Below are 7,267 nucleotides of genomic sequence, written 5' to 3' on the forward strand. Positions count from 1 at the left end.
ATCTCATATTTCCTCGATTTCAGGATTCTCCTATATACATATATCAAGTCTCGTTTTTGCAATATAATGCATGTCTCGTCGCCCTGTAACCAATTTAATTATGTGGAAAAACCTTTCAACTGTTCACAGAGCGACGAGACAACTTGTACCAACTTACCATCCCCGAAACCAGTTGACCTATACTCATGTGAGCACCATATCTATAGCTATATATACTTGTCAAAGGCTCTTTCGTGGAAGACTTTGATTAACCTACGCAAAATCCAAATTTTAGTTTAAATTTGCAGAGTTTCTATGGGAATATATCCTTGAAATTTCTGAAAAAATCAATTGAGGTTTCCTAAAATTTTGAGTAATATTAAAGTAGTCTATATTCTAATACATATTACATTATAAATTTATTTAACATGAAATGATAATTAGAAATACTTACTATAAGTAATTAGTGAAGTACTAATACAAATAGTTTAAGTTATGGTACTAAGTACTAACGATCTCAAGCATTTTGCCGATTATCATGTGCCAACTCTTTTATCGTCATGTTTTTCTCCTAGAGCAACTCAATGCTAAATATCAAAATTGAATTATCAAATATTTATTTGATATTTAAGATAATATTTTAATATTGATTAAAATTCATCTATTCCAATCATATGGTTATTAAATTAATTATCAATTGGAAGTTTATGAGTGATTTAATTTGTAATTGTCACGTGTCAACTTGTGATTGGATACTTAGATAGTTACTTTTTTTATAACTCGATTTCCAGCAAGTATGAGCCAAGAGATAAATTATCAAAATAATCTCATTTGATAACCCCGTTGAAGTTAAAAATTTAGTGTGTAATAAATGATGGTTAATGGTTTGAATGCCATATTTGATAACCCACTTGAGTTGCTCTTATGATGTTTAATAGTTGCTAAATATTTGTTTGTTGTAAACAAATTATGGGCACATAGTAAATAAACTCACGAAGGGATGCTTATTTATAATGAGACAAAAAAATATTTTACAAAAAAGTTCACATATTGTTCAAAGTTGTGTACAAGACTAAAACATTTTATTCTTTTTGTTTTTAATCACAAATTATAATTAAATAAAAAAAATTCAACTCACCTACATCTACAGTGATCCAAAACTTACCCTTATCATATTCAAAACTTCCCAATATTTTCCAACAGTTCTTCAAACCAAACCACATATTTAACGTTACAAAATTGTTGTAATATAGTATTTACTGGTTATATTTGTTGGTATAATTTCATCAAAGATATTATTTACTTATTCTTTTTGATCATATTTTAAAATATCCAATTATTTTATCCACTAATTTTTACTTTTTCTCAAATTATAACTGTAAAATGCAAATTACATACAACAACAAAATGCAAAATACAATTTGCAACAAGTTACAAACTCTAACGACAAAGTGAAAAATACAAAAGAAATGATAAACAAACTCCAATTCGCAATAATAAAATAATATTGAAAAAAAATAATATTTGTTGATAGGATTTCATGACACACATTTATTTGGTTTTTTATCGATAATTTTTTTAAAATATTCAATTATTTTATCCACTATTTTTTTCTTTTTTTCCAAGTTATAATAGCAAAATGCAAATTGCATGCAACAACAAAATGCAAAATACAATTTACAACAACAAGTTACAAAATGCATCAACAAAGTGAAAATACAAAATAAATGATAAACAAACTGCAATTTGCAACAATAAATAATATTAAAAAATAATATTATGTAGAGAGAGAGAAAGCATGAGAGAGAGAGAAAGAGAGAAAGAAGAGAGAGAGAGCGAGAGAGAGAGGGCATGTCAGCGGAGAGAGATATGGGAGAAAAGAGAGAGTGATATGTGGAATTTATTTCCCTCATATTCTAAAATGTTATATATATATATATATATATATATATATATATATATATATATATATATATATATATATATATATATATATATATATATATATTTAGGCGGCCGATATATACAAGCTCATTTTTTTATTAGTTCAAGACCTTCATTATAAAAATACTAATTTACCCTTAATGAAATTTAAAACCAAATAAAAAACATAAATCATAAAAAAAAACAAAAAAAAATCGGCGTTACAATGCCGATTTTGACTTGTAAAGTCGGCGTTGTGTCGCCGATTTGGTTAACAAAAATCGGCATTGTGACGCCGATTTTCGAGTACAAAATCGGTCTGGATAAACCGATTTGGGAAACCTACGAAAACACACACAAAAATCAATTCCGATCTCTTTTTTTTTTTCAAAATCGGCTAAAGCATTGCAACCCAACAAGAAGTAAGCATAGATTAATGTTCATCCACACATATTTATCAAGAATCGATGCTCGATTAATATTTTTGAATTGGCAAACAAAAGTTTAGTAAAAAAGACTTGTTGGTGGTGGTGATGGTGCGGTGGGGGGTGGTGTGGTGGGTGGGTCGCTGGTCGTCGCCGGCGCGGTGGAAGTCTTGCTGGTCGATGTCTCGGCGGTCAGGTTGCGGCAGTTGTGAGTTTTTTGTTTTTTTTTTTCCAATTTTTTTTTCTTTTTTTTTACTTGGTTTTTTTTTGGTTTTGAACAAATTAAAAATAGAGTTTGTTTGTATTTGGGTAGTATTTATTGATAAGGGTATATTCGTCATGTTTGGTCTTGATGTAATAAAAATAAATTAATTTACGGGCTTGAACTAATAAACTCCTTTATGTGAGTTTGAACTAATAAAAAAATGGGCTTGCATATATCCGCCGCCATATATTTATTAGGGGTACTTTTGACACAATATTAACAATTGTTTTAATAAAAAAAAAAAAAAAAAACTTGGATTTATTCACATAAATTCTAAGAGACCTATAGCAAATTGTCCCTAAAAAAATAATATATACCCTAGTTGGGCTTATGGACCTTCTGAATGTGAAGGCTCCTTATATATATATATATATATATATATATATATATATATATATATATATATATATATATATATATATATATATATATAATTATGATAAATATTCAAAGATGTAAGATTATTAACTATTTTGTTGTGTTGGGGGGCGTATTTGATGAGAGGTCCCCAATCTTTTACAAATCCACAATTTGATACTTCATTTTCTTTATTTATTATATGTTTTATTATCCTATTTATCTTATTTGTGCAGAGGGGTGGGCATTCGGATTGGACCGGGTTATTCCGATCACATTATTCAGATATTTTGCCTGAAAATAATTACCCAAACCCGACCCGAAAGGTATCCGGCTATTTCAGGTAGGGTTCGGGTTTCCTCTTTTTTTTTTCTATTTTTAGTCACAAATTATAATTAAATTAAAAGAAAATTCAATTCACCTACACCGCAACCCCTACAGTGGCCCAAAACTTACCCTTTACTTAAAATTTCCCAAATATTTTCGAACAGTTCATCAAACGAAACCACCATTATCTATCATCTACAGAGGAGCAAACCAAACCAAGAAGGTTTAAGAACCCATATGAGAAAAGAAAATTAGATGCATATTCCAGTTGTTAGAATTTATTTCGCACAAATATTGATTATTTGTGTTAGATTCAGTTTTCGTTACTGTTGTGTAAAGTGTTGTAACAGTTCGTAAAACAGTTTGTAAAAATAAAAATAAACGAGACACAAATTTAATGTAGTTTGGATACAATTGTACCCTACATCCACGATGATCTGCAACAACGAATTTTCACTATTTTGGTTTTACAAGCACAGTATTAGGAATTAAACAATAAATTAAAGACTACATTTTTATCTTGACGCCGTTCTTGCGCAACACTCAAAACTAGTGACTCTGATTATGTCAGCCTCCTCTTCGCTCGATTGAACTCCCTTCAAAGCAGAATCCCTTCATTCGGTGGATCGATCTCCTTCCAATATCTGTTTAAGCCCCTCTCCCGAAGAACCGATCTTCTTTTTGTTATAAGAAGCAAACTTGTGTTAATCATTGAATCTTGTGTCTTCACCACAAAGGCTTGAAGCTAATATATTTAATACGAAAATAACGTATCACGATGGATCAATAAAAATGAGAGCAAAGAATATATCTTCTGTGAATTTTTCTCTCGAATAAGACTAGGAGCATAAACGCCGTGCTACTTCTCCTTCGTTAGTTTCCTTTGAAACAAAAGCACAAAGTCCATTAGGTCTAGAATACCTAAGATATGTAGAAGGCAAGTAATTAAAATAAGCGACACTCTTTTTTGAATAATATAAATAGTTATTGAATGGTAAGAAACATGGAAATGAAATTTGTTGTGTGCTAATTGAGAGGCCAATATTGCAAGTGTTGTTAGTCTGGGAAAATTGTGCATAGAATTTCATTTGTTAATAGGTGGATTTGGACATTGATTTTTATTTTCAGAGAGAATTTATCGATTTAAACAACTATTTCAAGGCCTTAGATTCTCTTGTTAGGAAGATGTAATGACTGTTTAATGTTTCAAACAGAAAATATTGCGTTGGTGTACTGTACTACTGTTGTGGCAAATGGTGCATTTCTGTTGTGATATATATATATATATATATATATATATATATATATATATATATATATATATATATATATATATATATATATATATATATGTACTCTGTATAAATCCTTACATCTTTTTTTCTCTTCAGTTTCTTGTTCACCTCATTCCGACTCTCACACACTCTGTTTTTTGTATTTCAAGCCGTGACGATCGTAAGTTTCTTTCGTTTCTAATTGTTCTTTTGTTTATTGTGCTTATTTTTCTATTATCGAATAAGAAATGGAAGCAAAACTTGATTATTACGCCCTAAGCCGAATTTATGTTCTTCTTTTATTAACATTGTTGTCAATTGTTTTAACCCAGTTCTACAAAAAATACATCTCCTGTTTTGTACAACATCGCATACTAAAGAGATTATGGCTTCAAGAAGAATGAATGATCCGCAAGCGAATGCTCTGCCACCACCACGGGTATGTTTCCTTGAAAAGTTTTGAGACCAATATATTTTATTTATCGGAATGCAAGTAGCTGAAAAACAAAATATGCTAGGTTGGAGTTCTTGGAGCTGATCACCTGATGGCGTTGAGTAAATTGAAACTACACGACAAAATTAAGTCAAGAGTGGAAAATAGTTGTTTGTATAAATACGCTATGTCAATGAAAGATTTTATTCGACTTGATTCGAATCTTAGTTCTCTTCTTGCGAGCACATATGCAAATTCTTGTTTTTACATTAGAAATAGAATATTGTATTTTAGTTTAGAAGACATTTTTTATATCACGGGACTTCCTATTACTGGAAAACCAATAGTTGACAGTGAAGAAAATCCATCAGATATTTGTTTGCAACTTTTGGGGTTTGACGGACAAAAGGGTGTCAACATAGATTTGCATCAATTGAGACCTTATTTGGATGTCTCAGAAGATGCCGATGATGAGACTCTAGATCAACATGCTAGAGTGTATTTGTTGCATATAATAGGCTATATCATACATCCATTGCATCGCAATAGATTTACTGTGCCTGTGATGTTTGTCCGTTTACTTTCAGATTTGGTAAATGTTAATTTATATGCATGGGGCGAAGGTATTATAATACCTTTCCGGGCGAATGTATTATAATATCCTATTGTTAGCTTAAGAGCATGGCTTGCATGGTTGAAATGCCAATGAATCCCAACAATATGTTCATTTATTACTAGAAGAAAAAAATTTACATTGAAAATGATTAATAATAATATTATAGAATAATGCCATATTGATATATGATTACTAACTTTGGTTGGTATACGGTATGAACCGAACTTTGTGAACCAAACTGTGAATTGATAATGGCATACTGATATATGATTACTGACTTTGTTAGATATACGGTGTTAGATATACGGTATGAACCAAACTGTGTGAACCAAATTGTGAATTGTCTTCCCCCAATAGTATGTTCACACACTGAATAAGGATATTCGAATATCGATCCAAGTAAACGGGCATAATAACCACCATATTCCCACATATCATGGAAAAAATGGATAATCATTGGAAAGTGAGTTGTAGGTCCTGACATCGCTTGGACCCGTAACTTAGTCTAGTTTGCCAGGTTGCAATTATTTTGAATAAATAAAAATGCCAAACAATTTTGGGAACGTCATACTATACATATGTATTTGGTGGCATCCCTTGCACTTGAAAATTAACATGAAGATGGATTTGTATATAAGAACCCAATATTACTTTAGTTTTGGGTAAAATTCAAATTTTTGGTATAAATAAATATATATTATTTGGATATTAAATTAAAACACATATTATACAATTGCTAGGGATGTGTTTCTCTAAGTATAACTTCAAAATTGTTCATCGATTTATATATGTATATTTGTTTTTTGAAATTGAAGCATTATCAGTATAATAGTACATATATCAAAAGGAATTGATTAATTTCGATTATTTATCTCTATAATATTATCGCATACAACACGAGAAAATAGTTACATTTCCATTCATATCAATCAAAGAATGAATATCGATTTTTCTAACACGATTTCTGTTGTTCATAGGTTTATACAATACCTTCTTCTAAATTGTTCCCCATACTTCCAAAAATTCCCTCTTAATTTACAAAAAAAACGCCTACACATTCGAATTTTCACCTTCCTCCGATTCGTGGAAAGTTCCATAAGAAGGTGGTGAATTTGCATGTGGAACTTCCAATGCAACTGCTCTCTTTATAGCGGTCATGTACTCATGCATCTGTTCTTTCGCAATTGAAGCTTACCTCTCCATTCTCTGCGCAATCGGAATTTCTATAATTGGCTCTTTTTCCAGCATACAGTAGAAAAAAAAATTGAAACTACACTTTAATATAGATAAACGGGCTCTTTCTAATAATTTTCTATAGTGATTATTTTGACCAATCACAAATGAGAAAAACTTACGTTAAGTGTTCTTTGAGATTCATGTAGTATCCAAATAATAGCATGGTCTGATATTATGTTACAAGAGAGTACAATGTACTCGAATCTTCCATCCACAGGTACTACTGTTCTTACAAGTGGTGTAATTTTTTTAAACATATAAATACGATAAACATAAAACAAAAAAGAAAATAATATATATATATATATATATATATATATATATATTACTCGGCTCGATTTTTGGGCTCGTCTTCCAAAAATGTTACAAAATTGAACATTTTAAAATATTACCTGAAAGGTTTTCTAACGATTATGTGATAGAGTCGACCGG

This window comes from Erythranthe guttata, chromosome 12 (genome assembly GCF_056151865.1).
Source record: "Erythranthe guttata isolate IM_541 chromosome 12, IM_541, whole genome shotgun sequence".
Lineage (NCBI taxonomy): Eukaryota > Viridiplantae > Streptophyta > Magnoliopsida > Lamiales > Phrymaceae > Erythranthe > Erythranthe guttata.